Source organism: Dermochelys coriacea, chromosome 1 (assembly GCF_009764565.3).
Source record: "Dermochelys coriacea isolate rDerCor1 chromosome 1, rDerCor1.pri.v4, whole genome shotgun sequence".
Classification (NCBI taxonomy): Eukaryota; Metazoa; Chordata; order Testudines; family Dermochelyidae; genus Dermochelys; species Dermochelys coriacea.
In genome coordinates, this window is record NC_050068.2 from 156021520 (window position 1) to 156041262 (window position 19743).

The 19743-nt window shown below is 39.6% G+C and overlaps 1 long non-coding RNA gene across 1 annotated transcript; it reads left to right on the plus strand.

Annotated features, from left to right (window-relative positions):
- The first annotated feature begins 3740 nt into the window (after positions 1 to 3740).
- LOC122458336 lies at positions 3741 to 9703 on the plus strand. Its single transcript, XR_006278332.1, has 3 exons — positions 3741 to 3977; positions 4016 to 4433; positions 9361 to 9703. It is a non-coding gene; the product is annotated as an uncharacterized LOC122458336 (long non-coding RNA).
- The last annotated feature ends 10040 nt before the right edge of the window (positions 9704 to 19743 follow it).

Below are 19743 nucleotides of genomic sequence, written 5' to 3' on the forward strand. Positions count from 1 at the left end.
GAATTTAACACTCATTGCCTTTTCCATAGACATTTTCAAAGTGATGCAAACTTGATGAGACTGTGTGGTAGGAATGAATATAAAACACTAAGTCAAGATCATCTAATAGAATGTTGAACTATAATAGTTGAGCATGGCAGTTCAAATTATAAAATATATCACTTTTATGAAACTCATTTTGGGTTAATAGACACATCAAGTAGGCACTGAAGAACATTTTCATAGTTTTATGCTGTGTTCATTCTTTGTTGTTTGTCATACTCTCTTAATATATTTGCAAATAGCATTTTTCCCCTATCAGTTATGTCTGGAGATGTTTGGTCTTTTAAGATCAGAAGGCATCAGCCATGAGGATCAGATCATGATTTGATCAAAATTCTCCCAAAGTCTGGTAATGTTTGAATCTGGGGTTTTGGTTTAGGCTTTTATCTAGTTTTGTCCTTTACAATGCCCAATCAAGAACTGATTTTTTTTCCTGCTTTGTTATGTAACATGTGCAGCAATCGTTCTCTTTCATTTCCTTCCTTGACTCAAAGATGATATAAGCATAGCTCATGGAAAAAAGCATGTTAGTTAACTAATGATACATCACTGGCAGTCTGGCTCTGCATTATCAGAGCTCTAAATTGTTTACACCCTTCATAAACGAGGCTTTTTTGCTCAGTGCTGGAGGGTTATATTTTAAATATATTAATCCAGGGGATATTCTTCACAAGATTATAGTAATTTTATAGGAAGGTCAACTGTTGGGTTGAAAATACTTTACTGCCTCCATTTAATCATGGATTCATATGTTACAAATACTTCACAGATGCACAAAAATATCAAGGCCAATAAATACCCAAATACATGGTTCAACATTTTCGTATATTTCGGCATGCTGAGTTTTCATTTGTTATTAGCAATAAGTGGTTTTTAAATAAGCTGCAGTAAGAGTTGGAATTATAAGACAATTTTATTGGCAATTATAAGATGAATGGAATGATTACTGAAAACTGGTTGGCCAAGTTACAACGGACTAGAGCTAGTAACCACTTCATCAAGTAAAAAAAACCAACCAAACAAACAATGTGCAAAGAGCAGGAAGAGTAGGATGACCAGACAACAAGTGTGAAAATCAGGATGGGGGTGAGGGGTAATAGAAACCTATATAAGAAAGACCCAAAAATCGGGACTGTCCCTATAAAATTGGGACATCTGGTCACCCTAAGGAAGAGCAACAACTTGCAATTGCTCTTGGAAATGGCAAGTCTTAAAAATAAGACATTTGTGGTCTCCTCTCACCAGATTAATTTTCATAGAAGTTAAATCAATGCTTTCAAAGTGAAAAAATATGAGTTGGATAACACTACTACCAGCACTTCTGTTCCTTAATGTTTCTATGTTGGTTTTTTGTTTTTGATATTTCTCCCAAAATAGAAAGAAAAATTAGATTGTAAACTCTTTGGGGCAGGCACTGTATTATTCTCTCTTTGAACAGTGCCTGGCAGTCTCTATGACTCTATGATTTTGAGGCCCCATTTTTGGTTTATGTAATAAACATAATTAATCAACCATCCAAAATGAGAGGATGACCTTTAAAACAAACCAGTAGTAAACATATGATGGTGGGTTTGTTAAGATATAGGCACAGGAGTACGTGTAGAAGGGTACATATGACCTAAACCCACTTAAGAGGATCATAATGGTTTCTTCTTGTTTAAAATCTTTGGGCTAGCAGACGATCTGGCCCCATGAATCTAACAGCCAACAATTACTGTCCTTCTGATCAGAGTTATTTAATATTTGGGTAGTTATCCATAGGGATTTCTTGGTCAGTACGAAATAAATAAACCCTCTGGTGGGCAAAAATCTACCAAAAATACGTGATTCTATGTCACTGATATCCGTTCCAAGAGGGAAATTAACTTGGAAGGGCCTTGATATACGCTAATGCTTGATAAAGGGGCAACAGTGTGATATCAGCAGTAGATGTATGTTGCCCCGGGATGTGTAAATTATCGTACTGAAGTTCTCAAACGACACTTACAGTATTTATTCAGGGAATTCAGATCCTACTACTAAAGTAGTTTGTGTTTGGTTCTTTTTAATTTTGCTGATCACTTTTAATTTCTCAGAAAAGCCTACTGCAGCAGTTGTGTCACTTAAATGCCTCCTTCCCATGGAGGTTTTTGAAATGCTGTGACAGCAGGGAAAATGTTTATATTTTTAATATATAAGAAGATTATAAACAGCAATAACAACCTCAGCACAGGGCATCTTCTGGGGAATTAATGACTAGCTGAGGTTAATAGCCCTTGGCTTCACTTTGGTCCTTCAACTCTCCCAGTCAGTCATTAATTCCCAGGAAATGCCTTGTGCCTTGATTGTTATTACATTAATACATTAAATTCAAGTTAAGGGTCTGACTTAATGTTTAGCTACTATAAACTAAAACACAAGGGAGTGTTCCCCATGGACATATTTACTGTCAAGTATATTTTTATTTACCTTATTTTCCATTGTGTGTTTAAGTTGAGGAATTATATACATTTACTGATTGTTTTGTTTTTACGGCTCATAATAGATTACATAAAGTACTAATACAATTCTACTGAACAGCTCTGATACATTTAATATTTCATTTACAATATCTTGTCTCAAGCCAAACAGAAATGAATGTATAAACAAATAACTATACTTAGTGGATAGAGAAAACAGCCTGATTGGACCAGAGCAATTACAATTTTATGATGTCAAGTTAGCATCATGTCAGTTTTATTATGCCAAATTGAAGATAGCATCGTTATTTATAAAGTCTCAAGCAAAATGTAAAAAACCAGAGTGAACATTTTGGCCCTAAAGTTCACTAGTTTTGAAAGGTGGAAATCTCATGATGCCTGTTGTTCTTGTAAGATTACTGGCATCTTGAGCTGAGATCTCATGAGAGCAGCTGTTCACAAGAGATTTTTGTACATCTTGATGCATATCTGAATTGGATTTGAAAACAGGGCCTGAGATTTGGATCCAATCCAGGACTAAAACCAAAGGAGTATGTTTGAATATTATCTTATCCCCGAGAAACTAAGGAAGAGGGAGGGAAGATTTGGAGCGGAGTTTCATTTAACTGAACCTTATCTTCACTGATACTTTTAATTTATGCAGTGATGTTCACTATTTGCTTTATTTCATTTCTTTGATCATTTTAATGGTTACTAAATTATTCTTTTGAAGGACTAAACCATCTTCCTCAGCAGAAACAAACACTCTTCCGTCAAATCTGTGGGTAGTTTAGATGAAAAAAACCACTTATCATCACTGCACTCAAACTGTTTGTGTTTTTATTTCATTCAAGTGCTGTAATTTAGTGACCAAATGTGTTACTGTTTCCATTGTGGAAAACGCACGTGTTGAAAATGTGGTTTTGAAACCTACATTACTTTACTTAGATGTAGTGGGCTAAACTAGTCCCAGGCGTCACTCCATTAAAGTCAGTGGAGTTACACCAGGCATAAGTGTGGCTCATTGTATCATACTTGTATGCTACAATGGACTTAGATTTTGTGTGTGCATAAAAGCAGGTAAAAAGATTTCTGTAGTATCTTTGCAGCGCTCTGGGAAATGCCACATGAGAGCATGCGAAGATCATTCAAGATAATATATACTAAAAGAGTCTTAAAATGTGGGTTAGTGCTAAATAAGACACAAAACATAGGAAGAAGTATTGTCTATAAAAAAAATCATGTGACTTAGGCTTTATTCCTGACTGAAACACTCTTGCTGATTGACTTTGGGAAAGTCATTTAAACTCTCTCTGCCTCACTTTAGCCATCTGTAAGATGGGGGAGAATATTCACACATCTTACAGAAATGCTGTAAGGAATAATTATGAAATGCTTTTCAACTTAAGCTAAACTGAAAAAGACCATTGCTATTCTGAATAAAAGTGTTAACATGGGGAGTTATACCAGCATAATAATAGTGGTATATTTATACAGGTATAGTTATATTAGTAAGTTTCCCCATGTAGACACAGGTATAGTAATATTAGTAAGTTTCCCCATGTAGACAAGGCCTAAGCTGCCAAAACATATGTGATTGAGCCCCGTAAAGGCACCAATAGACATCCCCAGGCCAAGTATCCTTCTCCTGAGTGGGAAACAGGCAAAGGGAGCCACAAAATGAGAAGAAAAGAATAAAAAAAAGGAAGCATAATAACAGAGATAAAGAAAACAAGATAAGAAAAAAAGAACAGAGGCACAGAGAGAAAGTGGACAGAAAGAAAGGTGGTAGCAACTGTGCTGGGGTACTGCCTAAAGGGACACTGGGGACATGGGTGCCATCTACCAATCTCTGCAAGAGAGGACTCCACCAGCAAAACGCTGGGAAACATTGGTTTATAACAAGGATCACACTAGCAGTTCCAACCATGTAAAATGTGACTATGCAGCCATGTAAGTAGATGTATAATTGCTGATTTTTAAAATGTTACTGTATGTTTATGCACCATAATACTGTAGATGCAAAACTTTATGGTTATGAAGCTAACCTTCCAAATGTGAACTGAATATAAACCAATGCAGTGAAGTTTGCTCAAGTCTGCAGACAGCCTAAAACAATAGCACTAACAATGATTGTAAACGGCTCCCATTCATCTCAGTAGGGTATTCGCTTTGATGCCTAATTATGGTCATTAAATGTCAACATTATCTATTTCCACTGTTGAACATTTCAGCAGAAACATCAAGCTAGTGTACTTATAACTGCCACTAAATGCAACAATGGGAGATTACTCCTGGGGCATTCTGCGCCAAAAAATTAAAAATTCTGCACACAGTATTTTAAAATTCTGCAAATTTTATTTGTCAAAATAATACTACATAATCACACCAGTTTCAAGTATTTTGGTAATTTATTTCAAAATACCTATCAGTAAATATGTCTGTAACAAAATACAGACACACACAAAATTCCCCCAGGAGCAGAGAGTTAAAGAAACCACTTTGACAACCCAGTTCCTGTTTCTCTGCCCCCTTCCCCCTCCCCCACAAGAGGCCAGCCTGGTGGCCAGACACCACAACTCCTCCCCCCCGAGCCCATCTGTGCACCCCCCACAACCAATACACCCAAACCCCCTCCTCCCCAGACCCCAGTCACAGGGCACCCCAGTCCAGATATCTGCAACCATCCCCCGCACCAGAACCCAACCACGGTACCCCCCGGGCCCAGATATCCCCCTGCCCCGAGCTCAGGGATTCAGAGGGAGAAACAGCTTGATGCTCGGTCCCAGGCTTACATGGAGTTTTCTGTGCGCCACCCTCTCCTTCCCTCAGGGCATGTTGGGAACTGCAGTTACCAGGAACCCTCTAGCTCCCTCTCCCTCTCATAGGCTATGGGGCCTTGATTATAGTGAAACAAAATCAGTTCAGCCAATTAGAGTGCAGGGATAATGTACTGCTATGGATCCAAAACAGTGCGGTTGTTTCTCAGTAGCCATACATAGATGAATCCCTGTGCTTTGACAATCTACTACTTATTTCTCAATAACCACACAGTAAGCATATCCTTGCATTATGATTTGCTATGGCCCTCAAAACTGTTCATCCACAACATACATGGCCACCTCAGTTTTAAGATTACCAACCCTTCAGAACTGGCCTGGAGTCTCCAGCAATTAAAGATTAATCTTTAATTAACGATTATGTCATGTGATGAAATCTCCAGGAATATATCCAACCAAAATTGGCAACCTACTTAGTTTCCCAACCTGGCAGAAGGGGGTCTTGACCAGGACAGTTAAAGAGTGATTTAGCAGCTCTTTTGGGAATCAGCCACCATGGAGCTTCTGTGGTGTCCTACTGGGAGTTAAAGCTGCCTGCTCTCCACACCTAAGCAGAAAATTCACCCACGGTAGGGGCAGAAACACGGTGTTTGAAACTCTGCCTTCCTTCCACAAGGGAGACTCTCCCTTGGGCACAAGGAGCAATGCTGGTGCTCCTTGTGCCCCATGTCAGCTTTGCTGAATTTGGTCCACTATGTGTAATGGTCTGTGTAACCAATGTAAGTTGATTAAACTGAACTGAACTGAACTATCCCAGCCAGGAGCAAGGTGCTATTTAAGTCCACATTTTCAGATATTTCTCTTATGTTAGCTTCTCTTTGTCCCCAACCCTCTACCCCATCCCCATTCACTTCACAGTCCCTGTAACCTTTAGAACAGGAATCTGAATCAAACAAGGCGCAAATACACCCCCAAGGCTGTTGACTGCCTGTTGACAGCCATTGTCTGTTTCAGCTCTAAGAAGTCAATCCCAATAGGTAAGGTCTGTTCAAAGTACAAATCTGAGTTTCATACTGTGACTAATCAACGGTTCAGGAACTGAATTAGAGCAGGGGCCACAAAAGCCTCATCGTCACCCTGCCACATGGGAATGGACCCAACATGTGTCTCACAAGCATCTCTATAAAAATGGTATGAGAGCGAGTTTGAGATTTGAATCTTCCTTCTCTTTTTGGCTCAGAGCGAAGACAGCTGCCATTTGATCCTCTTAATATTAAATCCTCTTAATAATATGATAAAAAAAAGTCAGAATGTGTTCAATACCATGCCATCAGATACCCCTATGCACCCTTTCTCCTTACAGCCATTTTAACCTCTTCTAGAAGCATGAAACATTAGTCACTATGGCCACCCAGTACGATTTTCTTTAGGTCGGCTAATACTACCTGCCTAGTGCTTCAGACGTGAGGCATTAAGTCTGCTTTGACTTTCTCACTTCAAATGAAACTTTGCAAACTGATTTCAAACTTCAAATAAGTTGTGATGAATATGCAGCAGGAGGATTAAAACAAGATTTTTGGCAGTAAAATTATTTTTATTCCATTATTTAGTCTGTCATCGACAGGGATAATGTAGAGACCACTCCTTCAGGCAAGCTTTTTTATCTGGTCTGGTCACATTTTAGAAATTAGATCACCAAGACCTTGATATGATTGGATATGATCTTTGCTATCTAAAAACTCTACTTTGCATTTTATGAGTGCATGTATCTTTGGTTAGGCCAGGTCCTATAACACTGGAGCATTACATATTTTGTTCAGTATCTTGGGTATGACCCCATGTGTCGCCTCTGATGTGGACCTCCTGCAGGGATGCTACTACAGTGGCATGCGCTCTTGTGGAATGGGCCATTATACCACCAGGAGGTGGGATGTGAGCTAGTCTGTAGCATTTGATAATACAACCAGAAACCCACAGAGAAATCCTCTGAGAGAATGTAGCTTGACTAGATATCTATCTGCTATCATGATGAAGAGTCTTGAAGACTTTCTGATGGACTTGGTTCTTTGCAAGTAAAAGGCCAGTGCATGCCTGATATCGAGGAAGTGAAGTCTCTGCTCCTCAGGAGAAGCATGGGATTTTGGAAAAAGGACAGGTTGGGATGTTTGTCCCTGCCCCTATCCTGTATCAGGAGTTTTAGAAAGGGGTGGATCTTGATTGGAGGGTGGGCTGACACCGACAGATTCTCTGGGAACCAAAACTGCCTGGGCCAGTACGGTGCTAGGAGAATGACACTCGCTTTGTTGCAACATATCGTTTTCAGTACTGGGGCAGCAGGGGGATGGGAGAAAAGGCGTATCTGAAACCACTCGTCTATGATAGGAGAGCGTCACCTTGAGAGTCATAGCCTATGACTCCCCTAGAACTATATAGGGAGAATTTCTTGTTCGTTTGTGACACAAAGAGGTTCCATAGAGGTGTGCCCCAAAGCATGAAGATATCAGTCAGAATGGAGTCATGGATTTCCCACTTGCGGTCCCCTGAGAAATGCCAGATGAAGTTGTCTACTAAGGAGCTATGGATACCTGGGAGGTATGCTGCCTGGATGGTGATGTTGTACCTGATGCACCAATTGCAAAGTCTGACTGCCTCCAGACAAAGTGGGATGGATCTTGCTCCTCCCTATTTGTTTATGTAGGCCAAGGTGGTGATATTGTCTGACATCACTTGGATGTGGAGGGCATAAATGAATGGGAGGAAGGCCTTCCATGCAAGGCAAACTGCCTGCAGCTCCAGGATGTTGATTTGTGGTTCATGTGTCCTGTGCAGTGTGACTGTTCAGGTGGGCCCCCACCCCAGAAGGGACACATCTGTTACATTAGTGGAAGTGGGAGTGGAGAAGGGAACTCCCACCAATACCCTTGTCTGGGTGATGATGAAGGAGGTGATGATCCTGGTCTTTGTTGGTCTTTCCTGGTGATGATGCAGTCTTTGTTGGGCAAGTAGACCGAACTGAGCTAGGCCTGTAGGCAATGTAGATGAAGCCTGGCAAAGGGTGTTACATAAGTATATGTTGCCATATGACCTAGCAATGATAGGTACATCCACACTGTAGTGCTTGGTCAGCCAAAAATTAAAGAAATTAGGTTGTTCATAGTTTGAAACCTTTCTGCAGGGATGAAGGCTTTTGCAGAAACAGAGCCCAATGCTGTCCCGATAAAGTTAATTGTCCTTGTGAGGGATAAAATGGACTTTTCTCTGTTCATGCAAACCCCTAGGGCTGTGATACTTTGAATGAGGTATTGAATAGCTGATCTCACCTACTGTTGAGAGCGACCTACCAGGAGCTAGTCATCGAGATATGGAAAGACTGTGTAGTCCTGACATCTCATCTGGGCCACCACTGGGGAGAAAGTTTTAGTAAACATTCTGGGTGCTTTCACTAGCCCAAAAGGGAGGACCTGGAGTTAGAAGTACTCCCAGTGCACCATAAACCAGAGGAACATCCTGTGGGAGAGATGAATGTCTAGATAAAAATGTGTCCTTCACGCTGAGAGTCATGAACTACATTCTTGCAAAGAGAGGGGATTATTGATGCCAACATGACCATCCTCAATTTTGACTTCTGAATGGGGATCTGTCCTTGCGCCCATAAGAGTGTCTCTTACTTTCATGGGAAGACCTGGAGTAAAAGTCTTTGAGTTTAGAATTCTTAAGCATGTGTTCGGAGGGGCGCTGCTCATTTGGTGAGGCTGATGTGTGTGTGTGTGGCGGGGGGGGGGTCTTCCTGACCCAGATTGGAGAGGGGCTTTGTAGCCTTCTCCATTAAAGTGAAGGTCACAAGCTCTGCAAGTTCTCAGTGAAAACAAGCAACAAATGCTACACTTCACTGGAATATTTGTCTCACCCAGACAGTAGAGGCAGCATTGGTGTTCATTACTGAAAGAGAAGGATCAAGGGCAAGAGATGCTGTTTTTGAAGCCTGGGAGTCTGGGAATTGTTCCCAATGGTGGGGACGGAGTCCCTGATCTGGGGAAACAAACTACACTAAAAACTAACTGAACTAAGCTAAGAATAACTATTTACAATCTTATTTACAGGTTTTTAGAAAGGCTGAAGCAAGAGAGGACACTGGATTCCGACTCAGGCCATGCAGCGGTACCAAGGAACTGAGGGGGCAGTTGACCCGCACTGCTGCTTATACCCTCTCTTGGGAGCATGAGGAGAGCTACTGCACATGTGCAGGCCAACAGACACTACTTATTAAAATCTCCAGACTCGGGTGCACGCGTACTACATGTGGAACAAATATAAAGACCAGCACTCGAAGAAGAAATTTATCTTTTAATAGCCATTGAAAAGATAAAAGATTGGACAGCTAGCTCCTCAAGATTTATAATCCTGTCTAAATTAGGGTAGCCTTCCTGGGATACCGTATGTCCCATAGCACTGCCTGTAATCTCCACACTGCTGTGCACTATACACTAGTCCTGCCCCACCATGCCTCCTATGCCAGGCATTGCAAAGTGGTCTTCGGAAGGTAGGTTTATGGCTGTCCTCCACAATACCTTCACCAGGGAAATACCACAGCTGGAACTGGGGCTTTTAGGAACACTTTACATTGATCCAGCCCCTTTACTTGGCATAAAGGGGCCATAGCAAGGGTCAGGCTCTCACCCCTGGTCATTTTCACATGCTCTTCATTCCACCAAAGATAGCCTTGACTCTCCCCTCATTTTCTTCTGCTCTCACTTTGAAGACTTCTTCTATGATTTTTTTTCCCACTGAATGCATTCGATGAAGTGAGCTGTAGCTCACGAAAGCTTATGCTCAAAAAAATTTGTTAGTCTCTAAGGTGCCACAAGTACTCCTTTTCTTTTTGCGAATACAGACTAACACGGCTGCTACTCTGAAACCTTCTTCTATGTTGTTCCTGTGGCTAGAACACCCTCCTGAAACCTGTTCTTCAAATACCCTCCTGCTACTGGTACAAAGACCGCTGAAAAATGTCATTTCTGCTGTTGGCATTGGCCCCAGGTACAATGACTTTGCATAGCCAAATGAACAACTGCCTAATTATAGCTTATTGTTTAAATGTCAGCATTAACTATTTCACAGCTGATCAGTTTAGCAGAAACATCCAGCTAATGAATGGTCTTATTTGTCATTGTTCACTACATGGCCAGCTATTGGGAGAGGGTGCAGAAAGGTAGCTACTTGCTGTCAGGATTTACTAGGATCAGGAAAGAGAAATTCAATTGCCTTCCTCCACTAATGTAAAGTCACCCTCTATCCCTGCTTTAAAATAAATCGGACATTATTAATTTGAAGTTTTCAAATATAATTGTTTTAAAAAGGTCAAACATACATTGTATATAGGAAAAAATACAGGAGGCTAGAAACATACTGTTTCAGAAATGAAACCTGAGATTCTCTTGTATTCACAAGACTTCAAGTTCTGGGCTTTTAAAAAATGATATCAATTATGAGACTCATGATACATCACAGTAATTGACAACACTAAATTTCTCATATGAATCTTGACTTAACTAGGGGATCTTCATGATCTGATCTGAAACTCAAAAAAAAAAAAAGAAGAGTTCTACAAAAAATGGAAACTAGGTTAAAATCCAAAGGATGAATATAAACAAATGACACAAGTATGTAGAGACAAAATTAGAAAGGCTAAGGCACAAAATGAGATTAAACTAGCTAGAGACATAAATGGTAACAAGAAAACATTCTACAAATACATTAGAAGCAAGAGGAAGACCAAGGGCAGGGTAGGTCCATTACTCAATGAATGGGGGGGAGAAGGGGGACAGAAAATTTGGAAATGGCAGAAGTGCTAAATTACTTTTTTGTTTCAGTTTTCACCAAAAAGGTTAGTAGTGATTGGAATCTAACAATGAATACCAGTGAAAATGAGATAGGATCAGAGGCTAAAATAGGGAAAGAACAAGTTAAAAATTACTTAGATTTCTTCAGGTCACCAGGGGCTGATGAAATGCATCCTAGAATACTCAAGGAGCTGACTGAGAAGATATCTGAGCCATTAGCAATTGTCTTTGAAAAGTCATGGAAGAGGGGAGAGATTCCAGAGGACTGGAAAAGGGCAAATATGGTGCCCATCTATAAAAAGGGAAATAAAGACAACCTGGGGAATTACATACCAGTCAGCTTAATTTATCCAGAAAGATAATGGAGCAAATACAGTAATTAAGCAATCAATTTGCAAACACCAAGAAGATAACACAGTGATAAGTAACAGTCAGCATGGATTTGTCAAGAACCAATTGTATTAAACCAACCTAATAGCTTTCTTTGACAGGGTTAATAAGCTTTGGGGATGGGGTGGGGGAAGCGGTAGATGTGGTATATCTTGACTTTAAGGCTTTTGATACTGTCTTGCATGACCTTCTCATAAACAAACTAGGGAAATACAACCTAGATGGAGCTATTATAAGATGGGTGCATAACTGGTTGGAAAACCATTCCCAAAGAGTAGTTATCATTGATTCACAGTCAAGTTGGAAGGACATATTGAGTGGAGTCCTGCAGGAATCAGTTCTGGGTCCAGTTCTGTTCAATGTCTTCATCAATGATTTAGATAATGGCACAGAGAGTACATATATAAAAAGAAAATGAGTACTTGTGGCACCTTAGAGACTAACAAATTTGCCACAAGTACTCCTTTTCTTTTTGCGAATACAGACTAACACGGCTGCTACTCTGAAACCTACATTTATAAAGTTTGTGGAAGATACCAAGCTGGGAGGGGTTGCAAGTGGTTTGGAGGATAGGATTAAAACTCAAAATGATCTGGACAAACTGGAGAAATGGTATGAAGGAAATAGGATATAATTCAGTAAGGACAAATACAAAGTACTCCACTAAGGAAAAAGCAATCAGTTTGCACACATACAAAATGGGAAATGACTGCCTAGGAAGGAACACTGTGGAAAGAGATATGGGGGTCATAGTGGATCACAAGCTAAATATGAATAAACAGTGTAATACTGTTGCAAATAAAACAAACATAATTCTGGGATGTATTAGTAGGAGTGGTGTAAGCAAGACACAAAAAGTAATTCTTCCGCTCTACTCTACACTGGAGTATTGTGTCCAGTTCTGGGCACCACATTTCAGGAAATATGTGGACAAATTGGAGAAAATGCAGAGACGAGCAACAAAAAATGATTAAAGGTCTAGAAAACATGACCTACGAAGGAAGATTGAAAACATTGGGATTGTTTAGTCTGGAGAAGAGAAGACTGAGAGGGGACATGATAACAGTTTTCAAGTAGTAAAAGATTGTTACAAGGAGGAGGCTTTAACCTCTGAGGATAGGACAAGAAGCAATGGGCTTAAACTGCAGCAAGGGCAGTTTAGGTTGGACATTAGGAAAAAATTCCTAACTGTCAGGGTGGTTAAGCACTGGCATAAATTGCCTAGGGAGGTTGTGGAATCTCCATCATTGGAGATTTGTAAGAGCAGGTTAGACAAACACCTGTCAGGGATGGTCTAGATAATACTTAGTCCTGCCATGAATGCAGGGTACTGGACTAGATGCCCTCTTGAGGTCCCTTCCATCCTACGATTCTAAGCAGAAATTGGGCTTTTCTGGGCTTTGAATTCAGTTCAAGTCAAAATCTAGACAATGGAAACAGAATCAAAATCCACATACTTCGAAAGTTTAGGGTCATTGGGACATTGATTTGTTTTGGGTCTCTCTCTCTCTCCCCTTAAGGAAGAATGTGTTTGCTTGAAACATTGACTAATAATAGTAAAACTTATTGCTTTTTGATAGCACATATGCTCCTAAACCCTAAAGAAATTTATAAGATTTCACCAGATGCCAATTTTAATTTAGAGCTTTTTCACCCAATAAAAATAATATTACTTTAAAGCATTTGTCTCTGTTTCCTTCTCCATTTCATACTTTCCCCAGTCTCATTAAGATAATTATGTATTTTAAAATAAGTCCATAAATTCTTCATGTCCTGAGGAATTAGCTGCAAAGATTCTTAAAATAATCAACTAGGAAAGAAAGGTTTTTTCTACGCTAGACTCCTCATCAGAGGTTAAAAAGGCCATCTGCACTTTTTATCATGTAATTCACCCATTCTGTCTCTTTCCCCTTCAATTTGAAAGATAAGCAATCAGCTAGTTTGCCTGCAAATTCACAATATTCTAGTCTCAATTTTATTAACAGATTTTCCATTTGTGTACATGAAAGAAGAACTGTAGTTTTAGTTTAGACAGTAGCTTAAAAACCTGAATGTCCTGGGAGTTTAATTAAAACACCAGCTACACAGCTGTTCCACTAGGCTATTAGGGAACTTATACCTATTAAGACATAATAGTCTATTAGTATCTGCAGATTCTTATGATTTATTATTTGCTAAGCAATATGCTCAACTCTATACAAGACACAGATAAAGATTTTGACCTTGTCCTGAGGAATTTACAATCTAAGGTCTTGATCTTATGAGCAGACTCGTGCAGGTGAAACCCTATTGGCGTTCTGCACAGCCGCTGAGGTCTGACTAGGTGGATTCAGCACTGGCCATTTTAAAATCAAGATGGAATGTCTTTGCTAAAAGATCTGCTCCTGTTCAAACAGGAATTAATTTAGGGAAATCCTATGGCCTGTTTTATACAGGAGGTCAGTCTGGATGTTTCACAGTGGTCCCTTCTGGCCTTAGAATCTATGAATTATGGATTCAGGGACAATAAAGGACAAATATCAGTATGACATTCCGGGTTGCAATCCAGACCAGCAAGGGGCTGTATCACCCCTGCCATGCCACCTCGGATGCCGTACAATGCTTGCTGCTGTTGCTTCTACCTGGGCCGCTCATCAATAGCCTTCAGGTGTGCAAGTCATACCCTGAGTGTCTGTGTGTAACTGTAACTTGCCAGACACACACGAATTACATGCTGGCTTTTACCAGCCTTGGTTATTTCTGCAGGGTGACCCCAACACAATCCCAGGCCTGGATTTTGCCCTCAAAATGTATGTTCTATACTGTCCAGCCCTCTCCGGGACAATCCAGAGGTGTTAAGTTCATTATTCCTTTAAGGGAATAATACTCAACAGTTTACAAACCTAAATGGAGTTACCTACACACTAACTTATACACACTGCATTAGATAAAAACAAACAAAACAATTAACGACAAAGAGACAGATTTTGAGTACAAGTAACAAGGCATAAAAGTCAGAAATGGTTACAAGAAAAAATAAAGAAAATGTTTTCTAGTTCCTAAGGATTCAAAGCAAAGGATTGCTTTGAATCTAGTACCTAAGGATTCAAAGCAAAAGTTTCTCACCACATGCTTCCAGCAGTATTACTGACTAACCTTCAGGTCAGGACCCCAGAGTCCAAGGCTGGTGAGAGCCAGCGTGTGATGGGCAGGCTGCAGTTACACAAACACATCTGGGAGTGACCTGCATGCTGATGCCTGTTTGTGAGCAGTCCAGGTTGAAGGCTACAGCAGCAAGTCATTGCAATGTTATAGGGCAGGTGTGACAAACCCCTCCCACTGGTCTGGATTGCACCCCAATATTTTACAGTCAGACAAAAAGTGATACACAAGTGAAACCCAGAAGATCAAAATAACATTTTTACTGTTGTTGCTCGCTACCTATAAGTCTAGGTAGCATGCAGACACAATGCTGAGAGTGGCACAATGAACAGATGGGAGACCATTAGTCATCTTCTTCGAAGAGACAAAGTAGGACCCAATGCAAAGGATTACAATGACTTCAATGGAATATTCTTCTCCCTTTACAAGTCCCCTGTGCTATGAGATCCACAAAGTTTACTAGATCCAGGCTTTATATTTTTATGGCCATGATAAATTGTGAGAAGCTATTCTTCCTATTTTCCCCTATCATGAATATAAATATTGTACCAAAAATACAAACAAGGAGAGTTTGTTTATAGAGCACAGTTCTATATAGATGTGTTTCTTGATGGGAAATATCATCTCTCCCCTTCTACAATGCTAAACAGGTAACCATTCTGTCTGACTTGTTAGTGAACTGAAATAATGCTGGTTTTTAGAACAACTATTTTTATATTGTTATGAATCTAGTGGGTGTTCTAGCTAATTTTACCACCTTTTTAAAGCTTTGAAGATGAGATAAAACTGTGACTTTCATATTAACTGTGAATTTTAATATCATACCAATGTCGTTGTGATGATCTGTGCTAGTTGATAGCATCACCTAATGATTAGTGGGTCGCATCCTCCTTAATGTGGAAGGAGGTTGGAAGGGGAGTCTAGGCCCTCCCACTCCACTAGGCTCTGGGTCAGGGCCTTGTCATGGTTAGCAAGGGTTCGGCAGCCAGCAGCACTGTATGGCTGCCCTCCCTGGGCCACTTCCTACCACCCACACTCTATAGTCCAAGTTTTGCATGGACTCTGTGGTGAACCAATAGTAGAAAAAGGCTCTGACTGCCCTACAGTCTGTCTGGGCCCAGCAGTTGGGGTCCTCTTTTTCAGAGGAAGGCTCCTGTTAGTGTGCCTTCATGGGATCTCCCAAGGCAAGTCCTTCTTCTTGCCTGGTCAGCCCCCTTCTGAGCTGTCTGGCTTCCCTTTAAGCTCCCTCCTCTGTCTGGAGCATGCTCTGCAGGTGCAGATGGGCAAGGTCATTTGGGCCCAGAGTTGCTCTTTAACCCCTTCAGTTCTAGTGCATGGTTTATACATCCCATCACAGGCATTCTGATGTATGAATTACTAAAATCCAAGGGAACAGAATAAGATGTCCTACCATGGTTTGAGAGTGCAACCATTTTTCAACATTGTCTATTTTGAATGCATAGCAACACCTACCAGACTTGGAAAATGTTATCCTGAAAGGTGACAATTTGAAGAGTGATAAGCAACTGAACCAGGTTATTTTCAAAATTTCACCTCTCAAGATGATATTTTCCAAGTCTGGTCTTTGCTTGTGGGCATTTTTTTTTTAAAGTTTGAGCAAAAACAGTTCACACCTTGAGTTTGTCAAAAAGTTTAACATTATAAACAAATGTGTTTGGGTTGGTTTGTTTTTTAAAACAACTCTTGTGGCTCAGTGATTGTGGATAGAAATTTGATATTTGGCATGAGGATAGTTCCCAAGCTTGGACATGTGCCCTTTGGTGTACACATTTGCCAACATGAAGAGACTAAGACAGGTGTCTTTAGTGACTGAGTGTGGAGACCCTTGACTCATTAACGACTAAGTATGCAACTTGGATGCTATGAAATGGAGTCACCCACTGAACAGTGATGATAAAAATAAATACTGCTTAGCTGCCTCAGTCATTCCACAATCCCCCACCATAGCATTGAATAAGACAGTAGTCCTGCAAAAATAACCTTACATAACCATGTAATTAAATACTGTAATGCATAAACACAATGGGGAAGAGTTAAGAGATATATTGGCATTTCCTGACTTGAATGATGCATCTGGCAGCCTTAATGTTCTTTTAATATAGTGTTTGTATGGAGTTTTGAGTGGCAATATATACTCTTACAGTTATAAGACAATAAGCCAAAATCAGGTATTACTCTAACTTCACTAGAGTTACATGAGGAATGAATTTGGCCTAGTAACATATATATGTAATAATGTATAATGTAACCAGTGAAAAAGCAAAGTGAAAGCAGAACAAACGACAGGAACAAAAAACTTCTCTATTGACAGGACAAGAACAGAATCTCTCTGTAAGTGGTCTTACCCCTTTATTCCTATCTTATTTATTAATAGCACAAAAGTAAACTATTTGCCTCAGCATTACATACAGAATATTTTGAAGGTTTTCTAATAAAATAAATAATAATAATAATAATAATAATAATAAATCCACTAAAAGAAAATAGCTCAAGAAAGTAGTCCAATCCATATACATTTTCTTTCAGAATGCCACTGAAAATATACAAGAGGAAAACATTCAGCTTCTTCTGCTAAAACGATGAGATTTTCCCCAGGAATAACATACAGGTAGGTGACTCATTTCTGGATTTAAGCCTCAGGCTCTGAATTTCATCAACCACACTTTCAGTTCCAGAGAACATCTTTGACTTTCCTTACTAGAATCTGAATAAACCTGCTAAATAAAGTTGCCATGATTTATTTGTCTCTTTCTTCCAGCGGCACTAAGAACACCTTCGTTATCTTGAAATCCCAGGAATTTAACAATTATTGCTTTTGGCTGTTAATTGGGTTCAGGTTATGGTCTAATGCACTTTCTCAATCTCCATGTCAGATGTGTAGGAAAGCTCTGGTAAATCTGTTGCCAGCAAGTTATGTATAAAATGCCACCGATCACAATTTCTAACGCTCTCTGGAGTGCCAGTAAATCAATGATATAAGTTGCCAACTTTTCCCATTCATTCTTTGATCTTTTGTGCTAATGTCAGGTCTCTAATATATTCACTACATATGTACATCTGTGTGCAGATTACAAGTACTAATTCTGATTTCTGTCTTTTATTCTGGAAATACTCAATGGGGTCACAAAACCCCCACTGATTTCAAGGTGGTCAATTTTACCCAGTCAGTCTTCCTATGTATCCATTTACTTAGAGATTTTTGTCCTTACTCAGGCAGTGCTTCTATTGACTTCAGTAGGAGTTCTGCCGTAGTAAGATATGGCCCCAAAATTATGTATTTTTCTAATAATGAAATGCATGGAAGCAAGGAGGTAAATTTCTATGGAGATACATCTTCTAATGTAATGTCTCTCTCCTCTTAATGAAGGACAAAATAGAACTTTATTACAGTTTATGATTTAACTTAGTTTAAACAAAAGATACTCTTGCAACTAGTAAAGTAGAAATAAGGTAAGAGGTATATACTTTCACATGCTCCTAAACTTTTACTATGAATACTGTGTGCTTGTTTTAAAAAAACCTGAATGATATAAAACCAACATTAGAATATGATTTTTTTCTTTTAGTTTATCATGACATTTTTGATCTGTGCATGATATACTCTTCAAACTGCTCTTTAATGGAGAGAATTTTAATTCTTCCATGTGTAGTTCCATCAAGAAGCTAATAAGGCCGTGTTATGGTTTTCAGTGTGAATTGTATGGTGTATAAATCAACAAAAAACATGGCCCACAGACTTTCCAGTTTGTGTGGTTTGGGTAATATAAATCAATTATATTTAAATACAACATATCTTTTCCTATTAAAATCTCTACATCAAGTCATTAATGTTCATGTAGTGTTTCAACCAACCATGTGTTTTACTAATTAAGATTTAAGGGCCCAATCCTTCAACCTTGATTTAATTCTCATTCACACAATTAGGCCTTGATCCAGAAAATACTTAAGCTGATGCATAATTTTACTCCTGGGGAGTTCAATGGGACTACTTACATGCATAAAGTTGCTCAGAGGCTTAAGTGTGTGCAGGATTGCAGCCCCACACCCAAACCTTTGGAAAGCCTCTTCTTCATTGCACTTTTTGGAAGTATAGTTTAGGTATATACTGAAGTCACATCTGTTAAAACAGAAGTAGAATTTTAAAATCATATACTTTCAATTATCTTGATCTCTCTAGAAATGTTTAAGGAGTATTTTAATTAAAACATAGTAAAATCCTGAATGAAATATACATGTATACAGTGTTATAGTCATGTTGGTCCCAGGTTATTAGAGAGACAAGGTAGATGAGGTAATACCTTTGACTGGATCAATTACATGCTTCCCAAGATACACAAACAAGGGAACCCAGGCAGATCCATCATATCTGGCCATGGCACCCTTACAGAAGGAATATTGGGACTCACAGAAACCTTCCTCAAACCACTTGCCACACAAAGGGCCAGCTTTCTCCAGGACACAACCAACTTCCTCCACGAACTAACAACCACCCTTGCCACCATGGATGTCACTTCCCTATACACCAACATCCCTCACAATGACAGGATAGCTGCCAGCCTCAAATATTTACAAGACAATGAACAAACCTCAGATATCCACCCCAAACACATTGGCAAACTCATCCATTTTATCCTTACTCACAATAATTTACATTCAACAACACGCACTTTGTCCAAACTATGGGTACTAGGATGGCTCCCCAATATGCCAATCTCTTCATGGGCCACCTTGAAGAAGGATTGCTGGACAAATGGATCACAAAACCAGTGATATACCTGAGATATATAGATGATATTTTCATCCTCTAAACAGAGGACTTAAACTCCCTCATAGATTTCCATGACAACTTCAACAACCACCACCCATCCAAAACGCTCTCTGGAACACTCCCACACTAGCATCAGTTTCCTGAACACCATGATCAGCTTCAACAATGGAACTCTACAGACAAAAAAATCCACGGATCACTACACCTACATTCATAGATTCAGTAACCACCCTGGATCACCAAGTCAGTTATCTACAGCCAGGCACTCAGATATGCTACTATGTAGAGCCCTGAAAATCCACAGATATCCATGGACCATTTTT